Source organism: Hyla sarda, unplaced genomic scaffold, assembly GCF_029499605.1.
Source record: "Hyla sarda isolate aHylSar1 unplaced genomic scaffold, aHylSar1.hap1 scaffold_3464, whole genome shotgun sequence".
NCBI lineage: Eukaryota > Metazoa > Chordata > Amphibia > Anura > Hylidae > Hyla > Hyla sarda.
In genome coordinates, this window is record NW_026610224.1 from 1 (window position 1) to 16,308 (window position 16,308).

General features: G+C 46.2%; 7 non-coding genes and 1 pseudogene across 7 annotated transcripts; all 8 read left to right on the plus strand.

Annotated features, from left to right (window-relative positions):
• LOC130331191 (U2 spliceosomal RNA) lies at positions 1–102 on the plus strand (annotated as a pseudogene; the record flags this gene model as incomplete).
• A 2,086-nt stretch (positions 103–2,188) lies between these two features.
• Positions 2,189–2,379, plus strand: LOC130331188 (U2 spliceosomal RNA). The gene has a single exon (XR_008874135.1). It is a non-coding gene; the product is annotated as a U2 spliceosomal RNA (small nuclear RNA).
• A 2,083-nt stretch (positions 2,380–4,462) lies between these two features.
• On the plus strand, positions 4,463–4,653 carry LOC130331192 (U2 spliceosomal RNA). The gene has a single exon (XR_008874138.1). It is a non-coding gene; the product is annotated as a U2 spliceosomal RNA (small nuclear RNA).
• A 2,082-nt stretch (positions 4,654–6,735) lies between these two features.
• On the plus strand, positions 6,736–6,926 carry LOC130331193 (U2 spliceosomal RNA). The gene has a single exon (XR_008874139.1). It is a non-coding gene; the product is annotated as a U2 spliceosomal RNA (small nuclear RNA).
• Positions 6,927–9,006: 2,080 nt separating this feature from the next.
• Positions 9,007–9,197, plus strand: LOC130331194 (U2 spliceosomal RNA). The gene has a single exon (XR_008874140.1). It is a non-coding gene; the product is annotated as a U2 spliceosomal RNA (small nuclear RNA).
• A 2,065-nt stretch (positions 9,198–11,262) lies between these two features.
• LOC130331195 (U2 spliceosomal RNA) lies at positions 11,263–11,453 on the plus strand. The gene has a single exon (XR_008874141.1). It is a non-coding gene; the product is annotated as a U2 spliceosomal RNA (small nuclear RNA).
• A 2,088-nt stretch (positions 11,454–13,541) lies between these two features.
• Positions 13,542–13,732, plus strand: LOC130331190 (U2 spliceosomal RNA). Its single transcript, XR_008874137.1, has one exon. It is a non-coding gene; the product is annotated as a U2 spliceosomal RNA (small nuclear RNA).
• A 2,087-nt stretch (positions 13,733–15,819) lies between these two features.
• LOC130331189 (U2 spliceosomal RNA) lies at positions 15,820–16,010 on the plus strand. The gene has a single exon (XR_008874136.1). It is a non-coding gene; the product is annotated as a U2 spliceosomal RNA (small nuclear RNA).
• Positions 16,011–16,308: the final 298 nt, after the last annotated feature.

A 16,308-nucleotide genomic window follows, 5' to 3' on the forward strand; every position in this document is an offset into this window, starting at 1 on the left:
ATTAAATGGATTTTTGAGAACGGGGGCCGATTTCGAAGCTTGCTTCCGTCGCCCTATGCATTGACCCGATATGGCAGTATCTTCGGGTACAGTGCACCACCCCCTTACAGGGTTAAAAAGAAAGATTCCTACTTTCATTGCTACCTGCTTGCTGGCTAGCCAGCTAGCCAGCCCTGTGGGCCTTGCTGCTGCAGCCAAAAAACAAAAGGTGGTGCTGCTGCTGCTGCTTCTGCTGCTTCTGCTTGTGTCTGGCCGCTGTTGGAGCGTCCAGGCACAGGACTTCTGCTGCTGCTGACTAAATGGCCTCCTTAATTGGATCATTTGAGTAGCCAGCACACCTGTGCAGGTAGGGCATGACATGATAGGCAGCTGCCTTGATAGCGGGTGGGTGCTGAATGTTCCTAATTGACAAAATAAGATTAATGCTTATGAAGAAATATAAAATCTCATCCCTTCCCCAATATCGCGCCACACCCCTACCCCTTAATTCCCTGGTTGAACTTGATGGACATATGTCTTTTTTCGACCGTACTAACTATGTAACTATGTAACATAACATGGGGGGGGGGGGGGGTCTCCTGGCTGTTCACACAGGTGTGTCATTGCTGTACATTGACCATGCATTGCTTCTGTGGTATTGCAAAGGCAAAGACAAATGCTTCCAGCCATCCATTGCACTAATGGATTGGTCATCAGCTGGCTGTCTATGTCCCGCATCAATATAGACCAAAGTACAGAGGGTTAGGCTATGCTATTGTGCACCTACCTGATGCATCAGAAGGTGCGAGGCCCTTGCTAAATTCTGTGCACAGACTTTGAGATCTATACTTTAGACTGTATCTAAACCTGCTCCAACATGGACTGACATTCTGGCCTACTTTCAGCCGATGCGACTTGTCTGTCGCTGAACAGTCGCTTTTTATGTATTCAGCACCTATGTATAATGTTGTAAAAATGCTCTAGAAGCTAAAGTCGCAGAAATGTCACACATATTTGGCCTGCAACTTTCTGTGCGACAAATTCAGACAGGAAAAATCAGTATAAATCCTTAGAAAATTATCCCCCAGTGTCTCCATCTGCTGGCGGTATTGAATAAGCATTGCTGCACTGATGGGGTATGCATTAGACGAAAAAAAAGAAGAAAAAGAAGAATAATACGCCCAGAAAAGAGGCGAAAAGGAGAAAAACGTAAAAAAACGTGAAAAAAAAGTAAGAGGAAGAGAAGGGAAAAAAAGGTGGAAATGGGTTTAAAAGTGATTTCGGCGGAGAAATATATATATATATATATATATATATATATATATATATATATATACGCGCACACACACACATATATATAAACGTATTCTCCGTTGAGATATTGCAGCCGCTGCTGTGTCCAGGCCCAGGAGCCTTAGCACTGTGCTGTGATGTCACTCAATACCACTGACATCACTAGGTGTAAACAACATCTCTCCTTTGCTGTGTATGTGACTATGGAGCTGTTTGGTGATGTCGTCTATTATGGCCTTCATAGAAGCAACAGGAGATTGTTGCATCCATCTAGAACCCTCAGAACTACAGTGCTATGATGTCACTCACTTCCACAGGCCTTGCAGAGTGTAAACAACAACAACCCAGCTTTGTTGTGTATGTAACCATAGGGATTTGTGATGTCACCTAGAACCTTCACAGCAGCGACAGCTTTATGAGGAGCATCAGCACTGCTCTGCCTGAGCAGAACCATCACCGCCATAGGTTGTCAAATAACCCGGATTTAACCCACACAGGTAAGTCCAATGGGGTGCAGGCATGTCCTCTATGCTTACAGCTTCCCGTGGGTGTTGGTTTGATACCGTTTGGGGACAGCCAAGGAGGCATCTGCAGGCAACAAAGGTAGGTGTGTGCTTGTGTGTGTGTTTCCTATGCAGATCCTAAGCCCAGTGTCACATGCAAGTAGGAGGAGTAAGAAGGGTTCCTGGCAAATCCGGGTTATGGATTGCATTTAAAAAGGCCCCGTGGGAGTGCAATGGGCCCCTGTCTTGCTGCTTAGCAATAATGGTATGGGTTTAGGTTCTGCTGTGTGTACTGGTGGTTGACTGCCCCCCAGCCCAGAGTGTGCATGGAAAATTGTCTGGCAGCCTCCCTGACAGCAAGCAGTGATAGTGCCCATGAAGGGGACCTTGTTGGGCCCGCCCCTTTCACGGTTATCGCTTCTCGGCCTTTTGGCTAAGATCAAGTGTAGTATCTGTTCTTATCAGTTTAATATCTGATACGTCCCCTATCTGGGGACCATATATTAAATGGATTTTTGAGAACGGGGGCCGATTTCGAAGCTTGCTTCCGTCGCCCTATGCATTGACCCGATATGGCAGTATCTTCGGGTACAGTGCACCACCCCCTTACAGGGTTAAAAAGAAAGATTCCTACTTTCATTGCTACCTGCTTGCTGGCTAGCCAGCTAGCCAGCCCTGTGGGCCTTGCTGCTACAGCCAAAAAACAAAAGGTGGTGCTGCTGCTGCTGCTTCTGCTGCTTCTGCTTGTGTCTGGCCGCTGTTGGAGCGTCCAGGCACAGGACTTCTGCTGCTGCTGACTAAATGGCCTCCTTAATTGGATCATTTGAGTAGCCAGCACACCTGTGCAGGTAGGGCATGACATGATAGGCAGCTGCCTTGATAGCGGGTGGGTGCTGAATGTTCCTAATTGACAAAATAAGATTAATGCTTATGAAGAAATATAAAATCTCATCCCTTCCCCAATATCGCGCCACACCCCTACCCCTTAATTCCCTGGTTGAACTTGATGGACATATGTCTTTTTTCGACCGTACTAACTATGTAACTATGTAACATAACATGGGGGGGGGGGGGGTCTCCTGGCTGTTCACACAGGTGTGTCATTGCTGTACATTGACCATGCATTGCTTCTGTGGTATTGCAAAGGCAAAGACAAATGCTTCCAGCCATCCATTGCACTAATGGATTGGTCATCAGCTGGCTGTCTATGTCCCGCATCAATATAGACCAAAGTACAGAGGGTTAGGCTATGCTATTGTGCACCTACCTGATGCATCAGAAGGTGCGAGGCCCTTGCTAAATTCTGTGCACAGACTTTGAGATCTATACTTTAGACTGTATCTAAACCTGCTCCAACATGGACTGACATTCTGGCCTACTTTCAGCCGATGCGACTTGTCTGTCGCTGAACAGTCGCTTTTTATGTATTCAGCACCTATGTATAATGTTGTAAAAATGCTCTAGAAGCTAAAGTCGCAGAAATGTCACACATATTTGGCCTGCAACTTTCTGTGCGACAAATTCAGACAGGAAAAATCAGTATAAATCCTTAGAAAATTATCCCCCAGTGTCTCCATCTGCTGGCGGTATTGAATAAGCATTGCTGCACTGATGGGGTATGCATTAGACGAAAAAAAAGAAGAAAAAGAAGAATAATACGCCCAGAAAAGAGGCGAAAAGGAGAAAAACGTAAAAAAACGTGAAAAAAAAGTAAGAGGAAGAGAAGGGAAAAAAAGGTGGAAATGGGTTTAAAAGTGATTTCGGCGGAGAAATATATATATATATATATATATATATATATATATATATATATACGCGCACACACACACATATATATAAACGTATTCTCCGTTGAGATATTGCAGCCGCTGCTGTGTCCAGGCCCAGGAGCCTTAGCACTGTGCTGTGATGTCACTCAATACCACTGACATCACTAGGTGTAAACAACATCTCTCCTTTGCTGTGTATGTGACTATGGAGCTGTTTGGTGATGTCGTCTATTATGGCCTTCATAGAAGCAACAGGAGATTGTTGCATCCATCTAGAACCCTCAGAACTACAGTGCTATGATGTCACTCACTTCCACAGGCCTTGCAGAGTGTAAACAACAACAACCCAGCTTTGTTGTGTATGTAACCATAGGGATTTGTGATGTCACCTAGAACCTTCACAGCAGCGACAGCTTTATGAGGAGCATCAGCACTGCTCTGCCTGAGCAGAACCATCACCGCCATAGGTTGTCAAATAACCCGGATTTAACCCACACAGGTAAGTCCAATGGGGTGCAGGCATGTCCTCTATGCTTACAGCTTCCCGTGGGTGTTGGTTTGATACCGTTTGGGGACAGCCAAGGAGGCATCTGCAGGCAACAAAGGTAGGTGTGTGCTTGTGTGTGTGTTTCCTATGCAGATCCTAAGCCCAGTGTCACATGCAAGTAGGAGGAGTAAGAAGGGTTCCTGGCAAATCCGGGTTATGGATTGCATTTAAAAAGGCCCCGTGGGAGTGCAATGGGCCCCTGTCTTGCTGCTTAGCAATAATGGTATGGGTTTAGGTTCTGCTGTGTGTACTGGTGGTTGACTGCCCCCCAGCCCAGAGTGTGCATGGAAAATTGTCTGGCAGCCTCCCTGACAGCAAGCAGTGATAGTGCCCATGAAGGGGACCTTGTTGGGCCCGCCCCTTTCACGGTTATCGCTTCTCGGCCTTTTGGCTAAGATCAAGTGTAGTATCTGTTCTTATCAGTTTAATATCTGATACGTCCCCTATCTGGGGACCATATATTAAATGGATTTTTGAGAACGGGGGCCGATTTCGAAGCTTGCTTCCGTCGCCCTATGCATTGACCCGATATGGCAGTATCTTCGGGTACAGTGCACCACCCCCTTACAGGGTTAAAAAGAAAGATTCCTACTTTCATTGCTACCTGCTTGCTGGCTAGCCAGCTAGCCAGCCCTGTGGGCCTTGCTGCTGCAGCCAAAAAACAAAAGGTGGTGCTGCTGCTGCTGCTTCTGCTGCTTCTGCTTGTGTCTGGCCGCTGTTGGAGCGTCCAGGCACAGGACTTCTGCTGCTGCTGACTAAATGGCCTCCTTAATTGGATCATTTGAGTAGCCAGCACACCTGTGCAGGTAGGGCATGACATGATAGGCAGCTGCCTTGATAGCGGGTGGGTGCTGAATGTTCCTAATTGACAAAATAAGATTAATGCTTATGAAGAAATATAAAATCTCATCCCTTCCCCAATATCGCGCCACACCCCTACCCCTTAATTCCCTGGTTGAACTTGATGGACATATGTCTTTTTTCGACCGTACTAACTATGTAACTATGTAACATAACATGGGGGGGGGGGTCTCCTGGCTGTTCACACAGGTGTGTCATTGCTGTACATTGACCATGCATTGCTTCTGTGGTATTGCAAAGGCAAAGACAAATGCTTCCAGCCATCCATTGCACTAATGGATTGGTCATCAGCTGGCTGTCTATGTCCCGCATCAATATAGACCAAAGTACAGAGGGTTAGGCTATGCTATTGTGCACCTACCTGATGCATCAGAAGGTGCGAGGCCCTTGCTAAATTCTGTGCACAGACTTTGAGATCTATACTTTAGACTGTATCTAAACCTGCTCCAACATGGACTGACATTCTGGCCTACTTTCAGCCGATGCGACTTGTCTGTCGCTGAACAGTCGCTTTTTATGTATTCAGCACCTATGTATAATGTTGTAAAAATGCTCTAGAAGCTAAAGTCGCAGAAATGTCACACATATTTGGCCTGCAACTTTCTGTGCGACAAATTCAGACAGGAAAAATCAGTATAAATCCTTAGAAAATTATCCCCCAGTGTCTCCATCTGCTGGCGGTATTGAATAAGCATTGCTGCACTGATGGGGTATGCATTAGACGAAAAAAAAGAAGAAAAAGAAGAATAATACGCCCAGAAAAGAGGCGAAAAGGAGAAAAACGTAAAAAAACGTGAAAAAAAAGTAAGAGGAAGAGAAGGGAAAAAAAGGTGGAAATGGGTTTAAAAGTGATTTCGGCGGAGAAATATATATATATATATATATATATATATATATATATATATATATACGCGCACACACACACATATATATAAACGTATTCTCCGTTGAGATATTGCAGCCGCTGCTGTGTCCAGGCCCAGGAGCCTTAGCACTGTGCTGTGATGTCACTCAATACCACTGACATCACTAGGTGTAAACAACATCTCTCCTTTGCTGTGTATGTGACTATGGAGCTGTTTGGTGATGTCGTCTATTATGGCCTTCATAGAAGCAACAGGAGATTGTTGCATCCATCTAGAACCCTCAGAACTACAGTGCTATGATGTCACTCACTTCCACAGGCCTTGCAGAGTGTAAACAACAACAACCCAGCTTTGTTGTGTATGTAACCATAGGGATTTGTGATGTCACCTAGAACCTTCACAGCAGCGACAGCTTTATGAGGAGCATCAGCACTGCTCTGCCTGAGCAGAACCATCACCGCCATAGGTTGTCAAATAACCCGGATTTAACCCACACAGGTAAGTCCAATGGGGTGCAGGCATGTCCTCTATGCTTACAGCTTCCCGTGGGTGTTGGTTTGATACCGTTTGGGGACAGCCAAGGAGGCATCTGCAGGCAACAAAGGTAGGTGTGTGCTTGTGTGTGTGTTTCCTATGCAGATCCTAAGCCCAGTGTCACATGCAAGTAGGAGGAGTAAGAAGGGTTCCTGGCAAATCCGGGTTATGGATTGCATTTAAAAAGGCCCCGTGGGAGTGCAATGGGCCCCTGTCTTGCTGCTTAGCAATAATGGTATGGGTTTAGGTTCTGCTGTGTGTACTGGTGGTTGACTGCCCCCCAGCCCAGAGTGTGCATGGAAAATTGTCTGGCAGCCTCCCTGACAGCAAGCAGTGATAGTGCCCATGAAGGGGACCTTGTTGGGCCCGCCCCTTTCACGGTTATCGCTTCTCGGCCTTTTGGCTAAGATCAAGTGTAGTATCTGTTCTTATCAGTTTAATATCTGATACGTCCCCTATCTGGGGACCATATATTAAATGGATTTTTGAGAACGGGGGCCGATTTCGAAGCTTGCTTCCGTCGCCCTATGCATTGACCCGATATGGCAGTATCTTCGGGTACAGTGCACCACCCCCTTACAGGGTTAAAAAGAAAGATTCCTACTTTCATTGCTACCTGCTTGCTGGCTAGCCAGCTAGCCAGCCCTGTGGGCCTTGCTGCTGCAGCCAAAAAACAAAAGGTGGTGCTGCTGCTGCTGCTTCTGCTGCTTCTGCTTGTGTCTGGCCGCTGTTGGAGCGTCCAGGCACAGGACTTCTGCTGCTGCTGACTAAATGGCCTCCTTAATTGGATCATTTGAGTAGCCAGCACACCTGTGCAGGTAGGGCATGACATGATAGGCAGCTGCCTTGATAGCGGGTGGGTGCTGAATGTTCCTAATTGACAAAATAAGATTAATGCTTATGAAGAAATATAAAATCTCATCCCTTCCCCAATATCGCGCCACACCCCTACCCCTTAATTCCCTGGTTGAACTTGATGGACATATGTCTTTTTTCGACCGTACTAACTATGTAACTATGTAACATAACATGGGGGGGGGGGTCTCCTGGCTGTTCACACAGGTGTGTCATTGCTGTACATTGACCATGCATTGCTTCTGTGGTATTGCAAAGGCAAAGACAAATGCTTCCAGCCATCCATTGCACTAATGGATTGGTCATCAGCTGGCTGTCTATGTCCCGCATCAATATAGACCAAAGTACAGAGGGTTAGGCTATGCTATTGTGCACCTACCTGATGCATCAGAAGGTGCGAGGCCCTTGCTAAATTCTGTGCACAGACTTTGAGATCTATACTTTAGACTGTATCTAAACCTGCTCCAACATGGACTGACATTCTGGCCTACTTTCAGCCGATGCGACTTGTCTGTCGCTGAACAGTCGCTTTTTATGTATTCAGCACCTATGTATAATGTTGTAAAAATGCTCTAGAAGCTAAAGTCGCAGAAATGTCACACATATTTGGCCTGCAACTTTCTGTGCGACAAATTCAGACAGGAAAAATCAGTATAAATCCTTAGAAAATTATCCCCCAGTGTCTCCATCTGCTGGCGGTATTGAATAAGCATTGCTGCACTGATGGGGTATGCATTAGACGAAAAAAAAGAAGAAAAAGAAGAATAATACGCCCAGAAAAGAGGCGAAAAGGAGAAAAACGTAAAAAAACGTGAAAAAAAAGTAAGAGGAAGAGAAGGGAAAAAAAGGTGGAAATGGGTTTAAAAGTGATTTCGGCGGAGAAATATATATATATATATATATATATATATATATATATATATATACGCGCACACACACACATATATATAAACGTATTCTCCGTTGAGATATTGCAGCCGCTGCTGTGTCCAGGCCCAGGAGCCTTAGCACTGTGCTGTGATGTCACTCAATACCACTGACATCACTAGGTGTAAACAACATCTCTCCTTTGCTGTGTATGTGACTATGGAGCTGTTTGGTGATGTCGTCTATTATGGCCTTCATAGAAGCAACAGGAGATTGTTGCATCCATCTAGAACCCTCAGAACTACAGTGCTATGATGTCACTCACTTCCACAGGCCTTGCAGAGTGTAAACAACAACAACCCAGCTTTGTTGTGTATGTAACCATAGGGATTTGTGATGTCACCTAGAACCTTCACAGCAGCGACAGCTTTATGAGGAGCATCAGCACTGCTCTGCCTGAGCAGAACCATCACCGCCATAGGTTGTCAAATAACCCGGATTTAACCCACACAGGTAAGTCCAATGGGGTGCAGGCATGTCCTCTATGCTTACAGCTTCCCGTGGGTGTTGGTTTGATACCGTTTGGGGACAGCCAAGGAGGCATCTGCAGGCAACAAAGGTAGGTGTGTGCTTGTGTGTGTGTTTCCTATGCAGATCCTAAGCCCAGTGTCACATGCAAGTAGGAGGAGTAAGAAGGGTTCCTGGCAAATCCGGGTTATGGATTGCATTTAAAAAGGCCCCGTGGGAGTGCAATGGGCCCCTGTCTTGCTGCTTAGCAATAATGGTATGGGTTTAGGTTCTGCTGTGTGTACTGGTGGTTGACTGCCCCCCAGCCCAGAGTGTGCATGGAAAATTGTCTGGCAGCCTCCCTGACAGCAAGCAGTGATAGTGCCCATGAAGGGGACCTTGTTGGGCCCGCCCCTTTCACGGTTATCGCTTCTCGGCCTTTTGGCTAAGATCAAGTGTAGTATCTGTTCTTATCAGTTTAATATCTGATACGTCCCCTATCTGGGGACCATATATTAAATGGATTTTTGAGAACGGGGGCCGATTTCGAAGCTTGCTTCCGTCGCCCTATGCATTGACCCGATATGGCAGTATCTTCGGGTACAGTGCACCACCCCCTTACAGGGTTAAAAAGAAAGATTCCTACTTTCATTGCTACCTGCTTGCTGGCTAGCCAGCTAGCCAGCCCTGTGGGCCTTGCTGCTGCAGCCAAAAAACAAAAGGTGGTGCTGCTGCTGCTGCTTCTGCTGCTTCTGCTTGTGTCTGGCCGCTGTTGGAGCGTCCAGGCACAGGACTTCTGCTGCTGCTGACTAAATGGCCTCCTTAATTGGATCATTTGAGTAGCCAGCACACCTGTGCAGGTAGGGCATGACATGATAGGCAGCTGCCTTGATAGCGGGTGGGTGCTGAATGTTCCTAATTGACAAAATAAGATTAATGCTTATGAAGAAATATAAAATCTCATCCCTTCCCCAATATCGCGCCACACCCCTACCCCTTAATTCCCTGGTTGAACTTGATGGACATATGTCTTTTTTCGACCGTACTAACTATGTAACTATGTAACATAACATGGGGGGGGGGGTCTCCTGGCTGTTCACACAGGTGTGTCATTGCTGTACATTGACCATGCATTGCTTCTGTGGTATTGCAAAGGCAAAGACAAATGCTTCCAGCCATCCATTGCACTAATGGATTGGTCATCAGCTGGCTGTCTATGTTCCGCATCAATATAGACCAAAGTACAGAGGGTTAGGCTATGCTATTGTGCACCTACCTGATGCATCAGAAGGTGCGAGGCCCTTGCTAAATTCTGTGCACAGACTTTGAGATCTATACTTTAGACTGTATCTAAACCTGCTCCAACATGGACTGACATTCTGGCCTACTTTCAGCCGATGCGACTTGTCTGTCGCTGAACAGTCGCTTTTTATGTATTCAGCACCTATGTATAATGTTGTAAAAATGCTCTAGAAGCTAAAGTCGCAGAAATGTCACACATATTTGGCCTGCAACTTTCTGTGCGACAAATTCAGACAGGAAAAATCAGTATAAATCCTTAGAAAATTATCCCCCAGTGTCTCCATCTGCTGGCGGTATTGAATAAGCATTGCTGCACTGATGGGGTATGCATTAGACGAAAAAAAAGAAGAAAAAGAAGAATAATACGCCCAGAAAAGAGGCGAAAAGGAGAAAAACGTAAAAAAACGTGAAAAAAAGTAAGAGGAAGAGAAGGGAAAAAAAGGTGGAAATGGGTTTAAAAGTGATTTCGGCGGAGAAATATATATATATATATATATATATATATACGCGCACACACACACATATATATAAACGTATTCTCCGTTGAGATATTGCAGCCGCTGCTGTGTCCAGGCCCAGGAGCCTTAGCACTGTGCTGTGATGTCACTCAATACCACTGACATCACTAGGTGTAAACAACATCTCTCCTTTGCTGTGTATGTGACTATGGAGCTGTTTGGTGATGTCGTCTATTATGGCCTTCATAGAAGCAACAGGAGATTGTTGCATCCATCTAGAACCCTCAGAACTACAGTGCTATGATGTCACTCACTTCCACAGGCCTTGCAGAGTGTAAACAACAACAACCCAGCTTTGTTGTGTATGTAACCATAGGGATTTGTGATGTCACCTAGAACCTTCACAGCAGCGACAGCTTTATGAGGAGCATCAGCACTGCTCTGCCTGAGCAGAACCATCACCGCCATAGGTTGTCAAATAACCCGGATTTAACCCACACAGGTAAGTCCAATGGGGTGCAGGCATGTCCTCTATGCTTACAGCTTCCCGTGGGTGTTGGTTTGATACCGTTTGGGGACAGCCAAGGAGGCATCTGCAGGCAACAAAGGTAGGTGTGTGCTTGTGTGTGTGTTTCCTATGCAGATCCTAAGCCCAGTGTCACATGCAAGTAGGAGGAGTAAGAAGGGTTCCTGGCAAATCCGGGTTATGGATTGCATTTAAAAAGGCCCCGTGGGAGTGCAATGGGCCCCTGTCTTGCTGCTTAGCAATAATGGTATGGGTTTAGGTTCTGCTGTGTGTACTGGTGGTTGACTGCCCCCCAGCCCAGAGTGTGCATGGAAAATTGTCTGGCAGCCTCCCTGACAGCAAGCAGTGATAGTGCCCATGAAGGGGACCTTGTTGGGCCCGCCCCTTTCACGGTTATCGCTTCTCGGCCTTTTGGCTAAGATCAAGTGTAGTATCTGTTCTTATCAGTTTAATATCTGATACGTCCCCTATCTGGGGACCATATATTAAATGGATTTTTGAGAACGGGGGCCGATTTCGAAGCTTGCTTCCGTCGCCCTATGCATTGACCCGATATGGCAGTATCTTCGGGTACAGTGCACCACCCCCTTACAGGGTTAAAAAGAAAGATTCCTACTTTCATTGCTACCTGCTTGCTGGCTAGCCAGCTAGCCAGCCCTGTGGGCCTTGCTGCTGCAGCCAAAAAACAAAAGGTGGTGCTGCTGCTGCTGCTGCTGCTGCTTCTGCTGCTTCTGCTTGTGTCTGGCCGCTGTTGGAGCGTCCAGGCACAGGACTTCTGCTGCTGCTGACTAAATGGCCTCCTTAATTGGATCATTTGAGTAGCCAGCACACCTGTGCAGGTAGGGCATGACATGATAGGCAGCTGCCTTGATAGCGGGTGGGTGCTGAATGTTCCTAATTGACAAAATAAGATTAATGCTTATGAAGAAATATAAAATCTCATCCCTTCCCCAATATCGCGCCACACCCCTACCCCTTAATTCCCTGGTTGAACTTGATGGACATATGTCTTTTTTCGACCGTACTAACTATGTAACTATGTAACATAACATGGGGGGGGGGGGTCTCCTGGCTGTTCACACAGGTGTGTCATTGCTGTACATTGACCATGCATTGCTTCTGTGGTATTGCAAAGGCAAAGACAAATGCTTCCAGCCATCCATTGCACTAATGGATTGGTCATCAGCTGGCTGTCTATGTCCCGCATCAATATAGACCAAAGTACAGAGGGTTAGGCTATGCTATTGTGCACCTACCTGATGCATCAGAAGGTGCGAGGCCCTTGCTAAATTCTGTGCACAGACTTTGAGATCTATACTTTAGACTGTATCTAAACCTGCTCCAACATGGACTGACATTCTGGCCTACTTTCAGCCGATGCGACTTGTCTGTCGCTGAACAGTCGCTTTTTATGTATTCAGCACCTATGTATAATGTTGTAAAAATGCTCTAGAAGCTAAAGTCGCAGAAATGTCACACATATTTGGCCTGCAACTTTCTGTGCGACAAATTCAGACAGGAAAAATCAGTATAAATCCTTAGAAAATTATCCCCCAGTGTCTCCATCTGCTGGCGGTATTGAATAAGCATTGCTGCACTGATGGGGTATGCATTAGACGAAAAAAAAGAAGAAAAAGAAGAATAATACGCCCAGAAAAGAGGCGAAAAGGAGAAAAACGTAAAAAAACGTGAAAAAAAAGTAAGAGGAAGAGAAGGGAAAAAAAGGTGGAAATGGGTTTAAAAGTGATTTCGGCGGAGATATATATATATATATATATATATATATATATATATATATATACGCGCACACACACACATATATATAAACGTATTCTCCGTTGAGATATTGCAGCCGCTGCTGTGTCCAGGCCCAGGAGCCTTAGCACTGTGCTGTGATGTCACTCAATACCACTGACATCACTAGGTGTAAACAACATCTCTCCTTTGCTGTGTATGTGACTATGGAGCTGTTTGGTGATGTCGTCTATTATGGCCTTCATAGAAGCAACAGGAGATTGTTGCATCCATCTAGAACCCTCAGAACTACAGTGCTATGATGTCACTCACTTCCACAGGCCTTGCAGAGTGTAAACAACAACAACCCAGCTTTGTTGTGTATGTAACCATAGGGATTTGTGATGTCACCTAGAACCTTCACAGCAGCGACAGCTTTATGAGGAGCATCAGCACTGCTCTGCCTGAGCAGAACCATCACCGCCATAGGTTGTCAAATAACCCGGATTTAACCCACACAGGTAAGTCCAATGGGGTGCAGGCATGTCCTCTATGCTTACAGCTTCCCGTGGGTGTTGGTTTGATACCGTTTGGGGACAGCCAAGGAGGCATCTGCAGGCAACAAAGGTAGGTGTGTGCTTGTGTGTGTGTTTCCTATGCAGATCCTAAGCCCAGTGTCACATGCAAGTAGGAGGAGTAAGAAGGGTTCCTGGCAAATCCGGGTTATGGATTGCATTTAAAAAGGCCCCATGGGAGTGCAATGGGCCCCTGTCTTGCTGCTTAGCAATAATGGTATGGGTTTAGGTTCTGCTGTGTGTACTGGTGGTTGACTGCCCCCCAGCCCAGAGTGTGCATGGAAAATTGTCTGGCAGCCTCCCTGACAGCAAGCAGTGATAGTGCCCATGAAGGGGACCTTGTTGGGCCCGCCCCTTTCACGGTTATCGCTTCTCGGCCTTTTGGCTAAGATCAAGTGTAGTATCTGTTCTTATCAGTTTAATATCTGATACGTCCCCTATCTGGGGACCATATATTAAATGGATTTTTGAGAACGGGGGCCGATTTCGAAGCTTGCTTCCGTCGCCCTATGCATTGACCCGATATGGCAGTATCTTCGGGTACAGGGCACCACCCCCTTACAGGGTTAAAAAGAAAGATTCCTACTTTCATTGCTACCTGCTTGCTGGCTAGCCAGCTAGCCAGCCCTGTGGGCCTTGCTGCTGCAGCCAAAAAACAAAAGGTGGTGCTGCTGCTGCTGCTTCTGCTGCTTCTGCTGCTTCTGCTTGTGTCTGGCCGCTGTTGGAGCGTCCAGGCACAGGACTTCTGCTGCTGCTGACTAAATGGCCTCCTTAATTGGATCATTTGAGTAGCCAGCACACCTGTGCAGGTAGGGCATGACATGATAGGCAGCTGCCTTGATAGCGGGTGGGTGCTGAATGTTCCTAATTGACAAAATAAGATTAATGCTTATGAAGAAATATAAAATCTCATCCCTTCCCCAATATCGCGCCACACCCCTACCCCTTAATTCCCTGGTTGAACTTGATGGACATATGTCTTTTTTCGACCGTACTAACTATGTAACTATGTAACATAACATGGGGGGGGGTCTCCTGGCTGTTCACACAGGTGTGTCATTGCTGTACATTGACCATGCATTGCTTCTGTGGTATTGCAAAGGCAAAGACAAATGCTTCCAGCCATCCATTGCACTAATGGATTGGTCATCAGCTGGCTGTCTATGTCCCGCATCAATATAGACCAAAGTACAGAGGGTTAGGCTATGCTATTGTGCACCTACCTGATGCATCAGAAGGTGCGAGGCCCTTGCTAAATTCTGTGCACAGACTTTGAGATCTATACTTTAGACTGTATCTAAACCTGCTCCAACATGGACTGACATTCTGGCCTACTTTCAGCCGATGCGACTTGTCTGTCGCTGAACAGTCGCTTTTTATGTATTCAGCACCTATGTATAATGTTGTAAAAATGCTCTAGAAGCTAAAGTCGCAGAAATGTCACACATATTTGGCCTGCAACTTTCTGTGCGACAAATTCAGACAGGAAAAATCAGTATAAATCCTTAGAAAATTATCCCCCAGTGTCTCCATCTGCTGGCGGTATTGAATAAGCATTGCTGCACTGATGGGGTATGCATTAGACGGAAAAAAAGAAGAAAAAGAAGAATAATACGCCCAGAAAAGAGGCGAAAAGGAGAAAAACGTAAAAAAACGTGAAAAAAAAGTAAGAGGAAGAGAAGGGAAAAAAAGGTGGAAATGGGTTTAAAAGTGATTTCGGCGGAGAAATATATATATATATATATATATATATATATATATATATATATACGCGCACACACACACATATATATAAACGTATTCTCCGTTGAGATATTGCAGCCGCTGCTGTGTCCAGGCCCAGGAGCCTTAGCACTGTGCTGTGATGTCACTCAATACCACTGACATCACTTGGTGTAAACAACATCTCTCCTTTGCTGTGTATGTGACTATGGAGCTGTTTGGTGATGTCGTCTATTATGGCCTTCATAGAAGCAACAGGAGATTGTTGCATCCATCTAGAACCCTCAGAACTACAGTGCTATGATGTCACTCACTTCCACAGGCCTTGCAGAGTGTAAACAACAACAACCCAGCTTTGTTGTGTATGTAACCATAGGGATTTGTGATGTCACCTAGAACCTTCACAGCAGCGACAGCTTTATGAGGAGCATCAGCACTGCTCTGCCTGAGCAGAACCATCACCGCCATAGGTTGTCAAATAACCCGGATTTAACCCACACAGGTAAGTCCAATGGGGTGCAGGCATGTCCTCTATGCTTACAGCTTCCCGTGGGTGTTGGTTTGATACCATTTGGGGACAGCCAAGGAGGCATCTGCAGGCAACAAAGGTAGGTGTGTGCTTGTGTGTGTGTTTCCTATGCAGATCCTAAGCCCAGTGTCACATGCAAGTAGGAGGAGTAAGAAGGGTTCCTGGCAAATCCGGGTTATGGATTGCATTTAAAAAGGCCCCGTGGGAGTGCAATGGGCCCCTGTCTTGCTGCTTAGCAATAATGGTATGGGTTTAGGTTCTGCTGTGTGTACTGGTGGTTGACTGCCCCCCAGCCCAGAGTGTGCATGGAAAATTGTCTGGCAGCCTCCCTGACAGCAAGCAGTGATAGTGCCCATGAAGGGGACCTTGTTGGGCCCGCCCCTTTCACGGTTATCGCTTCTCGGCCTTTTGGCTAAGATCAAGTGTAGTATCTGTTCTTATCAGTTTAATATCTGATACGTCCCCTATCTGGGGACCATATATTAAATGGATTTTTGAGAACGGGGGCCGATTTCGAAGCTTGCTTCCGTCGCCCTATGCATTGACCCGATATGGCAGTATCTTCGGGTACAGTGCACCACCCCCTTACAGGGTTAAAAAGAAAGATTCCTACTTTCATTGCTACCTGCTTGCTGGCTAGCCAGCTAGCCAGCCCTGTGGGCCTTGCTGCTGCAGCCAAAAAACAAAAGGTGGTGCTGCTGCTGCTGCTTCTGCTGCTTCTGCTTGTGTCTGGCCGCTGTTGGAGCGTCCAGGCACAGGACTTCTGCTGCTGCTGACTAAATGGCCTCCTTAATTGGATCATTTGAGTAGCCAGCACACCTGTGCAGGTAGGGCATGACATGATAGGCAGCTGCCTTGATAGCGGGTGGGTGCTGAATGTT